Source organism: Micropterus dolomieu, linkage group LG12 (genome assembly GCF_021292245.1).
Source record: "Micropterus dolomieu isolate WLL.071019.BEF.003 ecotype Adirondacks linkage group LG12, ASM2129224v1, whole genome shotgun sequence".
NCBI classification, from domain to species: Eukaryota; Metazoa; Chordata; class Actinopteri; order Centrarchiformes; family Centrarchidae; genus Micropterus; species Micropterus dolomieu.
Genome location: NC_060161.1, coordinates 22,713,440 through 22,725,418, shown reverse-complemented (window position 1 = coordinate 22,725,418; position 11,979 = coordinate 22,713,440). Strand labels below are relative to the sequence as shown.

General features: G+C 40.5%; 2 protein-coding genes across 2 annotated transcripts in view; one reads left to right on the top strand and one right to left on the bottom strand.

The window, feature by feature from the left end:
* Positions 1-745, bottom strand: part of svep1 (sushi, von Willebrand factor type A, EGF and pentraxin domain containing 1) — a 92,767-nt gene extending 92,022 nt beyond the window's left edge. The window contains exon 1 of the mRNA XM_046064337.1: positions 544-745. The gene's annotated coding sequence lies outside the window, so the exon portion shown is untranslated. The remainder of the gene's footprint in view (positions 1-543) is intronic.
* Positions 746-4,058: 3,313 nt separating this feature from the next.
* The window catches only part of slc7a8a (solute carrier family 7 member 8a), a 42,011-nt gene continuing 34,090 nt past the window's right edge, over positions 4,059-11,979 (top strand). The window contains exon 1 of the mRNA XM_046064364.1: positions 4,059-4,077. The gene's annotated coding sequence lies outside the window, so the exon portion shown is untranslated. The remainder of the gene's footprint in view (positions 4,078-11,979) is intronic.

Genomic DNA, 11,979 nt, shown 5'->3' with positions numbered 1-11,979 from the left:
CCCCCCCCCCCCCCCCCCTCTCTGTCTATCTCTCTTGTCCTGACAGTGGAGTGAGGCTCGATGTCAATGCAGTGCCTTGCCTGTCAACTTGTCAACCCCCTCTCCATAAAAAAAAATCCCATCAGCAACAGGCACTGAGATCAACTCCGTACTTATCAGCATTAGATCAAACAAAGTGAGAATGAAAGGTTGGGATGAAGGGAGGAGAGGAGAAAAAGATAAAAATCTTAAAAAAATAAAAATAAAAGTTAGATAAAAATCTCAGACAAGATTTAAGAAGTAATATCAGACAGATGCAGAGTTTGGCAGGAGGAAGGACTGAAATCTCAATCTGTGATTCAGAGTTAGAAGCAGTTAAGTCTGCTCTGGATACGTGCTTTGTCAAATCATCACTCTTTCAGTAGCTATCATTTCCTCTCCTTCCTCCCCTCTCTTTCTCTCTGTGTATCTTGTTCAAGAAATCAAAAAGGAGGAGGAAAGAACTGCCTTTTTCACTCTTTGGATTTGTCTATTTCCTCCTGCACCACAGGGATTCATACGCACTCTCTCACTGCATGGTTTTTCTACATCTCTTCGGTTTCTTACAGCCTCTCCCTCTTTCTCCGGCTCTCTCCCTCTGCTGTCGTGTTTTCCTTCAGTGATTTTATCTGTAACCAAAACAAACGCAGTCGGTGTTACAGAGGCACACTGCGCCTATTAAACTAAAGGCCTGAAATTTACAACAAAGAGCTGGCTTCACAAGGAGCTGCAGAGGCTCATGAAGAAGAAAGAGTCAGGGCATATGGAGACAGAACAGGACAAGGAACTGAATATAGTACAGTAGAAAATGAGAGAAAGAAGGTGAGAAATATACTTTGTGGCCAAAAGTATGAGGACAGCCAAACGGTATATGATGGGAGAAAGCATGAGCATTAATCTGCTGCTACAACAGCCTCCATCATTCTGCTCCCATTGAGCCACAAGAGCATCATTGAGGGCGCTGAGGTAAGACTCGCAGTCAGCGTCCAGGTTCATCTGAAAGGTGTTGTCTGGGGCTGAGGTTAGCGCTCTGTGCAGGCCAGTCGTATTCTTCCACACTAAACTCACAATCCTTTCTTTATAAACATTGCTTTGCGCACGGGGGACATGTCATGCTGAAACAGGAAAGCTGCCACAAAGTTTGAAGAATACTGTTGTCTAAAAATTCCCTCTCCGCTGTAGCATAAAAATGTCCCTTGATCCCTTTAACTAGGGCTGCAACTAAGGATTCCTTTCATTATTGATTAGTCTCCCAATTATTTTCTCAATCAAGCATTTGGGTATATGAAAAATATCTCACGGCCCAGATTTGGTGTCTCCAAATGTCTTGTTTTGTCCACTAAACAGTCAAAACCTCAAAGAAATTCAATGTACAATCACATAAGACAGAAAAAAACAGCAAATCCTCCCAAATGAGTAGCTGGAACCTAAAGAATTAGACGTTTTTGCTTGAAAAATGAATTAAATGCGGGGTGCGGTTAGTGCGACCCATGTGCAGCGGCCCAGGTTCGAATCCGACCTGTTGGCCCCTTCCTCTCTCCCTCCTTCCTCACTCTATCCACTGTCCTTTCAAAATAAAGGCTAAAAAATATCTTTTAAAAGAAAAATGAATTAAATGATGAATCAATAAATTTTCTGACAATCGACTAAACGATTAACTTGTTACAGCTCTAATCACATCTAAGAGGTCTGGCCCAAACCACAAAATTACAGCCCCAGACCCAAACAACACAAACGTTTGTGAGCAGGGGTGTCTACATACTTTTGGCAATATAGAGAGAAACAAACCAAACAGATAAGAAGAGGGCAATACGAATGAGAAAGTGATGAAATGAAGAAGCAAGAGGAGGTGACAGAAAGTTGACAGAGGGTGTGTGTGTGTGTGTGTGTGTGTGTTTTCAGCAGAGCAGTCAGTCTTGCACTATTAGCCACAATGACACACAGCTCAGGCACACAGAGTGTTTATTAGGCTGTATAAGCCAGGCTTTCATTTAACGGCACTGGAAACTTCTGCACCAAGGAGGTGGGAATAGAAAGTAGCGTCATACTGGCCAGATAAAGTGACTGAGACACAGACATATAGAGACTCAAACACACACACACACCCAGATCTACACACAGATGTAGATAGAGACACCAACACACACTCCATCTCTCTCACACATGCCGAAAGGGGGATGAGCACAGCTGTGACTTCCTGCTTTTTGGCAGTGGAGACCCCTCACCAGACTTTCGTAGGAGTCCCAAGGGAGACGGGGGTGGTGGGCGGAGAGGAGGCTTGTGAATGTGTTGATGGGGGGTTGTGCGGTGGTCTGACTGAATATTTGAGCAAAATATGTGAGGGCGTATGTCCTACATGTACTGTCCAAAGCTTCTGAGAAGATATCTGAGAGCAGGTTTAATTATGACGTTTTTAATACCATGTACAGATGATAAATACAATTCACTCTTCTTCCGTCCTTTCCTTCAACTCTCCAGTCATAAAACAGAAACTCTTTCCTCCTCAGGGATAAAATGTGCAGTTAGGCAAAACAAGGCGTGCAGCCACCTATTTAGGAGAGTCTAACCCATTTAAAATCCAAATAAAGCAGTGGAAATAGTCATTGTTGAGAGATATAAAAATAAACAAAATACTAAAAGACAGAACAAATAAGCAGACAGTCTGCTGTAGATCAAATTTAATGTCCGCCTTTCCCAAATTCCAGACAATTTAAGGCTCTTTTTTTTTTTTGGAAAACTAAAATGAAGACTTTTTAAGGATCTGTGGGGAAGCACATAAACACAGGATAACCGGTGTGTGCAAAGTTCCACATGCTACGTTTACAGAGTCCACGCAAAGACGCTCAGAACAAAGAAGACAAAAAAGAAACAGGACATAACAGTACAAGTCACTGAATATGAGAATAGTTTTGTTCCTGTGGTTAGCGCTCTGGGGATGCTTGGTCACACACATACACGCACACACAAACTTAGACAGAAATATTATCTGGCCAATGTCAAGATAAAATACTAGTCCATCACGATTAAAACATGTTGCTGATGTTGCATTACATCTGTATCCATTATTATACCGGCTCTGATAGCACTCTGCAGAGGCCCGAAAACAGCTGGCGAACAAAGCACTGTTTTAGTTTAGTACTGAAGCTCACGTTGGTGCATTTACTTGGAAAATACCACTTCATAGCAGTAAAACATGTGTAGAACAAACAAACAACAACAACAACAACAAGTAGTCTGTAGACAGCGGTCTGGAGCATATACAGTAGCCACAGATGACAACACATTCCTCTGATTTCTCAGCAATTCTGGTCTAAAGGCTGAAGCACAGCGGGAGGACGGCCTTTCCAAAACATTCCTTCACTGCTCCGTTTGATCTAAAGTCAGGTTAAATACTTTTCTCTGTGATTTTAAACCAGATTCACACATTAGGCTCTCTGCAGACAGTGGATTTAAAGTAAATGAGTATTATGTTGAGTTTTATTGATTTATTTGTTTGACGAGTTCAACAACAATATTTCAGTTTTCTTTTACTGCTTCTGATTAGTGCGGAAACAATAAGTTAGTTTACAACTTTCACTTTACAAGTCAGTGAACAACAACAAAAAAGAAAACACAAATTTACACACACACACACACACACACACAGGTAATAATATTAATATTAAAGGCTGAGGTTAGTATTTTTAAATATGGAGATCATATAACTGAAACAGGGTTGGGGGTAGCTACTGTGAACAGAACATGTTCTGTAGGACGTGTATCAAATGCAACAACACACTGTCTGTTTTCAGCTTCTCAAATGTGAGGATCTGCTTCTTTTCCACCTTTTAAATTGAATATATTTGGGTTTTGGGCTCCTTATTTTTTGTCATATCTGTGGAGCTTTCTATGTATATAGATCATGGGATAGAACGTTTGTGGACTACATTTCCCAAGAGCACTTGCAACAATATGCACAGGTGAACTCACTAATTTACATGTTTTGATGTTTTGAGTTCTCCTTTCACTAAACATTTGCCCTGGTGAAGGTCTGTTCACAGTCTTCCTTTCTACATCAGTGTAAGTGAAAAGAAGAGTAACGTTGTTTGAGTTTGTTACCTGGTATCATGCCTACACATACAACACGTCTACTTTAAGGGTATTATTAATAGGCCTACTAATGTCCATCATTTTTGTTCAGAGCAGGCTATGTTTTTTATACATATATTTAGTTAATAATGTTCCTGTTTTACTTTGGAAACGGTAAGAAAAACTGCCAGTTTGTCAGTTTTCCACATAACTTTAAGGAGAAGCAGTTTCTAGCTTTTAGTGACTGCTAGTTAACTGATAAAACTGAAATAGCCTTTGCAGGGTAACTTAACTGAAAGGGAAATGCTTTCTGATTATATTCCAGGCTAATGTCATCATTTGGAAATGTTTCACAACGCTTAACAACCAAGTGGAGCCACCGCAGACTAGGAACAACAAAGCTTTCACTCTTTTTAACGAGCCCCTTCACCGCTTTTAATAGTTTAATTAGCATAGATAATTAGCAGCGCCAGGCTGACTTAAACTCTACAAAGCCTGTTTAACTGGCGGCGACTAAAATACGCTGCAAATTAGAAACCTCACACTTTTTTATAAATATATATCTGTCTCCTAAGAGTATAAAACTGAATTAAAAGGTCACTTACCGTTACTAACTGTTGAAGTGGCTCTTTTCCCAATCAGCGCTGCAGAGCTGTGTTACACCGCCCTCTGCAGGCGGCTGGAGGTCACTACACTACAAGTGAGTGGAGGGTGCAATGATACAGCGCGGCCGGTAGGATGCGCACTAATATAAATCTGTATGAGGGCACACTCTCAACTCCCATCAAGCTTAACCATTAAAGGAAAAGGTAATCACATACCAAATACATTAAAAAAGGTCTGTCCTAATGCCTTTATTAGTTTCTGACTTCTGATAAAGTGGGAAAAACAGTTCCCCCAAACAACTGCATCTCTGAAGTCGCTCTTTAACTAAATCACACACATGTAGGGTATTCTATGTGATCTCCTTTTGATAACTAATGTAATAACTAATATTGTTTCACTTCCATTCACTGTATCAGGTAGATCAGCTAGCTCACTGGTTCTCACTATAATTCCATCCATAAACACCACAATGACAGAATGTGTGACTATTGTGGTCATGGTTTCATACGCTTTCTGTAATAAAACATCTAAAAGCAGAAATCTTATTAGATGGGGGACCCTGGGACAAAATCTCGGCATTCACCACACAAATGCAATAAAAATAATAATTGATGGTGCCTTTCAATTCTGACAATTATTATAAATGTGTCTCTTTCAAGTCCTCCAGCATTATGGAAGAATAGAATAATAAACTGGAGTACAGAAGTATTAACAAAACAAATACGGAACAAATAAAGTGCAAATACCATAAGACTTTACTTTTCATCTTTCTTGGTACATGTTTTTATAGATACAGAATCTCTTAAAACTGAGTACACCCATCACATCATTGTAAATATTTGATTATATCTTTTCATGTGACAACACTGAAGATATTACACTTTGCTACAACTTAAAGTAGTGAGTGTACAGCTTGTATGTACATTTGCTGTCCCCTCAAAATAACACATCACACAGCCATTAAACTGCTGACAAAAAAACTGAGTACACTCCTAAGTGAAAATGTCCAAATTGGGCCCAAAGTGTCAATATTTTGTGTGGCCACCATTATTTTCCAGCACTGCCTTAACCATCTTGGGCTGGGAGTTCACTAGAGCCTCACAGGTTGCCACTGGAGTCCTCTTCCACTCCTCCATGACGACATCACGGAGCTGGTGGATGTCGGAGACCTTGCGCTCCTCCACCTTCTGTTTGAGGATGCCCCACAGATGCTCTATAGGGTTTAGGTCTGGAGACATGCTTGGTCAGTCATCACCTTTACCCTCAGCTTCTTTAACAAGGCAGTGGTCTTGGAGGTGTGTTTGGGGTCGTTATCATGTTGGAATACTACCCTGTGGCCCAGTCTCTGAAGGGAGGGCATCATGCTCTGCTTCAGTATGTCACAGTACATGTTGGCATTCATGGTTCCATCAATGAACTGCTGCTCCCAGTGTCGGCACTGGGAAGCAACAGTCTAAACCGCTGGCAACTCACTTTTGTTGCCAGTGGTTTAGACATTAATGGCTGTGTGATGTGTTATTTCAAGGGGAAAGGTAATTTACACTGTTATACAAGCTGTAACTCACTACTTTACATTGTAGCAAAATGTCATTTCTTCAGTGTTGTCACATGAAAAGATATTAAAATATTTACAAAAATGTGAGGGGTGTACTCACTTTTGTGAGATACTGTAGGTTTTATCATTCTGATGCTGCAACACAATGCTCATTATGCGCACAATGTTTTAATAAATCAACATTTTAATTAGACATTTAAATCTAGCTTTTTTTGTCTAATAATGCATGGGATATATAATATAAGATTTTGGATTAACATTAGTAGCAGATGTAACTTTTTTAGCCGTTTCAAAGGAATCTGTCTCCTTAAACCATAAATATGTGTTACCAGGTACAATACAATATTTAACAGTATAAATAACAGAGTAATAACAGAATGAGTAACCTTAACTTACATTAAATCAAATGTTTGGGTTCATCTGTTTATTTTTTATACCCAAAGTGGCTCAAATAAGCTGACTTATCAAGTTCTATATAGTATATAATGTTTCACAAAATTATATATTATATATATAGATATATAATATTTTTAAGAGCATGAAGAATGATTTCCAGTAATGCAATGTGGATGTGAGTCTGTGTGCGTGTTTGGGTGAGTACTTGCAGTAAAGGTGGGGGAGTAAAGAGGGAAGTAGGACTGAGCGCACATGATAGCATCACATCTGCTGAACACCAGACATCACGTTTCGCTTTGGTTGGTAGTTTCATAAATCGACTCAACATCTGTCAAAGCCGTATTTTATAAGAGTCAGGGCTCGTCATGTCTGAGGCGGTAGTCTTCATTTCCTGTACCATCACTGTGCCCTGCAGAGTTAGGTATCTATACAGAACTGTAGATGCAGTATGGAAGCTCATTAATGCCATAAATTTCTCTTTCTGGGTCTGTTCAGGTCAATCACATTTGGATTGGGTCTAATTATCCTCTAGTGTATTACGATCAGGTCTGAATGTCCAGCGTCCCTTTAAAATATAGTTTCTCTGTTCTTCTGGAAAACTAATTTGTGGATGTTGAATTCAGGCAGGTTTTCCATGGGTTGGTTTCACATTTAATTTTGTATCTCCTGAGTCCAAAAATTGTGTCACTACATTTGAGAAAGACTTCTTCTCTTCTCTTTCTTGGCAGGTTGTATCCCTACGCCGTGTAAACTCAATTGGATATGGGCTGGTCCAACAATCTATAAATTTTTATGTTTATATGATATTATGGTATGTTATAGACTGACTAATCAGTCTTTTTACCTCTGTAGTTTGTTCTCCTTGCTTTGAATGTTTTATAAGCACTTTGCTAAAATCACGTTTCGTTGCTGTGCAACCAACGGCCCTCTGGGGGCAAAATAAGTGAACACTGACTGATTGATAACAACAGTATGTGAGTGCACTCTTTTGAAGCATATTGGTGTAAAGTGTTATTCTGCTCAGAGCCCACTGTATCAAAATTGCTGAAGAAAGTAGTCAGAGCAGCTTTTAACTGAACAAACAAAATCAGTCTTTACACATTTATAAATCTGTTCCTGCAGTTTTGCAGATTGATAACAGCTTGAATGTATTTTGCATTCATGTTCACTTACTAGTGTTTCTAATTAATAAATCTCCCCAGACAAATGTGGATGGTCAGACTTGGCACAGAGAGAGAACGCAGTTTATCGGGCGTGTGCGGTCCTGCACACTCATCCAGAATATCAATACGTCTGCATTATCAGACTGCAGCAGCATGCATCTTTGTCAGTGAAGCTGTGTATGAATTCATGTCTATGAGTGTTTGCAGTTGAGACATAAAGCTGTGTGAGATGGCAGTGGTAAAACAAATGGTGTTATGTTTAGCTGAGACTATTAATAGGCTGGGCTGCACGCACATGCAGCATAAATATTTTAAAAGTCCAATCAGCCTGTGAGAAAGTGACGCCTTGAGGTTGAAAACCGACCACACACACTCATAGATTTATTGTCCTTTACTGAATAACCTCGCAAAATCTATAGCTGTACCGCCACACGATCAGGTGATCCTCCTGAATCACTCATTGCGCAGAACATGTCGGGTGTCGGTGGCCACCAAGGTTACAATCAATCAATACACAAAGTCTTTATATTCCAGATTTTATGATAGTGACGGATAAACATTTTTCTACATCATGGCATGTCTTGTCACCAAAAATTGTGCTACATCCACAAATATCCAATCAGGTACTCTTGTCCTTTACAATTGCCCCGAGCACACAATCATCATTCAGCCATCAAACAAAACCAAACCTGAAAAACAATTAAAATTATTAAATTAAAATAAAATTAAAAGATTTTATTTCATAAACAGGCACTCAGGCATGCAAACATGTTCTTTAACATTTCATCTTCAGTGGCGCTCTGCCGCACATTCGCACAGTCACACATCTGGGAGCTGATCAGGGCACTTCAGCAGCTACGTCCGTTACAAAGGCAGATACATCACACAGATAAACAAAAACACACACACCAAGAGGGCTGAGTGAGAGAGCGAGGCGTCACCGTGGGAAACGTCTGCAAAGAAGAAAGGTGTTAGATTCCACACCGTAGCAAGAGCAATAGATCATGTAGTACACACACACATCAACATACTCAAAAACATACAAATACAGGCAGTCACAACACCAACAGTTCTTCTCAACCTCAACCTATACCGAGAAATACGCCTGTATGGTCAAGTCAATTTTTGACCAAAGACAATCTCAAAACAAGGTCTTATCAGCTTTTTCCACATCTCACCATCTTACTCAGCTGAAGGAGTTTCCTCACTCACACAGTTGAGACAACATCCCTTGTCTGTTAGTGGTTTCGGATATTGACAGCATTTAGGGAAGTCTAGGCCAAAAACTTTGCTTTGTTACACTTTAAATCTGTGTCCCAGTTTGGAAGTTTCTTTTTGCCTATATCTTTTCTTATTAACTAAACTGAATATGCAGATAGTCTTTTTTTCAAGCATAATCTTTTGAAGGAATTGTTTACCTAACACTTAGTAGCAATCTGATGTCTCAGTGGGACCCTGCCATTATGGGAATGTTGACTCTGAAAGTCAACAGTGATATCAGGGATCTGGGTAAACAAAGAGCCGTATGTCAAGCATTAACTTTCAGCTGTGGAGCAGTGTGGAGGCATAACTCTGTGCAAGACAAGCAATGAGATGAGACTCTGACAGATCTGTAGTAATATTTGTTTTTTCTTTCTTACTTTTTCGTACTTTTTTACTTCTGTCCTGGTCTCACAGTAAGCCATTACAGTGCACTGCCCCCGAATCTTTTTCAGGAAAAATGAAGACAAATGTGCACCATGTAAGCATAGTATCAACTAAAATATTAAAGGTATTGAAATTAGAGTCCATCTATGAGACAGGGCCTCAAGATTAGAGGCATCTGGAGCACCGGGGCAGTTGCCTGCTCTGCCCAATTACTGATCCAGCCTTAATACATGGACACGCATGTCTGGACATTTACATTTCTAACCAGTTTCTGTTTCCTCTCTGTTTCTTTCTCTATTTTTTGTTTCTTGAGACAAATCCTCAAGCAAGCAACCAAAAGTTGGTGACAAAAGACAGAGGGAATAACAGAAGAGAAGAAGCCTTTCTTCTCTTCTGTTATTCCCTCTGTCTTTCCCTCTGATGGGAGAGAAGAAGAAGGGTGTAAAAACACTGAGGGTTGAGAAATGAGAGGAAGCAGAAAGAAGACAGGGGACAAACAGGGGTTGAAATAAAGGAATAAAGAGCAGTACAACAAGGAGAAAGAAGAAGAATAAACCATACGAGCAGAAAGAGGGGAACGAGAGATTCTATGAGGAGGAGGGAGGAGTGGGAGAAGGAGAGGGAGAGAGTAAGATGAGGAGTTTATGTCTTAAGGCAGCATGAACTGGATTCAGCCAGACTTCCATAAAAACAGCTTCGTACAGACAGTCTGGGAGGGGCTGAACCGAGGGGGGATGAGGGAAATGAATATGAGAAATGGCCACACGCACAAACGCACATACACACACACACTGGTGAAAAAGAGGATACTATACTTGCTGCCTCATGTGAAAAACAGCCTATCTGAGGTTTTATCTGTACAAGTCATTTTCACCCCTCCTCACTCTGACAGAGGAAGTATGTAGGCCTCCTTTAGAGGATTCAAGAACACAAAAACACTGTGCTGTGACAAACTCAGCTGCTGGCTCAGCTGATCAGGATTACTAAATCCCTTGTTTTTCTTAAGGGCTGTCTTCTGGCAGTTTTGGTTGGTGAATGAGGAATAAGATGCATATAATTTAGCAAAGTCCAGGCAAAAACATTTGTTAGACTTGAAATCTGTGTCACAGTTTGGAAGTTTGTTTCTGTCTATATTAGGGATCTGGGTAAACAAAGAGCCCGATGAGAAACGAGGCCGACAATTTGAGACTGACTCGAGTTTGGAGGCACAGACATACGCAAAGAGATCAAAAACCATCATTGAACATCTATTTAAAGCAACGGGTTGACCAAAAAACGTTTGTCAGGTTGAGATGCGAATTTCCCAAGAAAGCAAACAAAAAAACAATAACAATGGACATAAGAAAGTATATAAATGTAAGCAGTCACCCTAACACTGATTGAATTATCATCTATATACAACAGACTAATAACAATATACAATAATAAAGACAACAACAACCCCAGGTTCTATAATCCATTGTACTTTTACTTTAGAGGGTAATTGTTTTTAATGGCATTTCCTGTTTAGAGAGCCAAAGTCTGGGTAATGCAGTTAAAGTCTACACTGCATTACCTCATAACAATAATGTAAATGTGACTAACCTTACTGTGCTGGATTACACAATTTAAAGCCTCATGGGGACAGCACAGCAGTATGTAAACACACTATTGACACATTATCACCTCATAAATTTGGTATGGCAAAGTGTTAGCAAGTGTTTACACTGTGTACACATCCAGCAGACATAGCAACATTAGCATTCAGTCCTTTTACCTCTGTTTTGGTCTCCACCAACTCCTAAGGGAAATGTCTGGCTCTCTAGCTGCTTAATGCTCCACTGTGCTGCTAGTCGCTAACTTTGTCTGTTATCCAACGAAGGTTAAATTCAAGGGCAACTGGACTTGGTTGAAGATACTGGAAGACGTTTCATCCCTCATCCAAGGGACTTCTTCAGTTCTGACTGACTGGCAGGGAAACTCAGCTATTTAACCTCAGTGGGGTCGTTGGCCCGGGTCATCGATACTGCTGTGTGTTCCTGGTTGTTGTAACGACAGTCGTTACAGTCGTTAGGACTACCCGTGGCCAAGACTGAACGACCATTGTTGGCATCCTCACCTGAGGCTAATAGGTTACGTTTGTTGAGTTTCCTGGGAAGTGATGAAAGGACAGTATTGTAAGTGGGGGATTAGTGGTGGCGTAGACCCCCTCCTCTGTTCAATGACGGCTTCTCAACCCTGGTGTAGATGGCTTCCTTGACACCTCTTTCAAACCATCCATCTTCTCTGTCTAAAATGTGCACCTGGTGGTCCTCAAACGAGTGTCCTCTGTCCTTCACATGTAAGTAGACTGCAGAGTCTTGACCTGAGGAGTTGGCCCTTCTGTGTTGAGCCATGCGTTTGTGTAGTGGTTGTTTAGTCCCCCCAATATACAGGTCTGTGCATTCCTCACTGCATTGGACCGCATACACTAGATTGCTTTTCTTGTGTTTGGGTGTGAGGTCTTTGGGGTGTACCAGCATCTGTCTTAGTGTGTTCTTGGGTTTA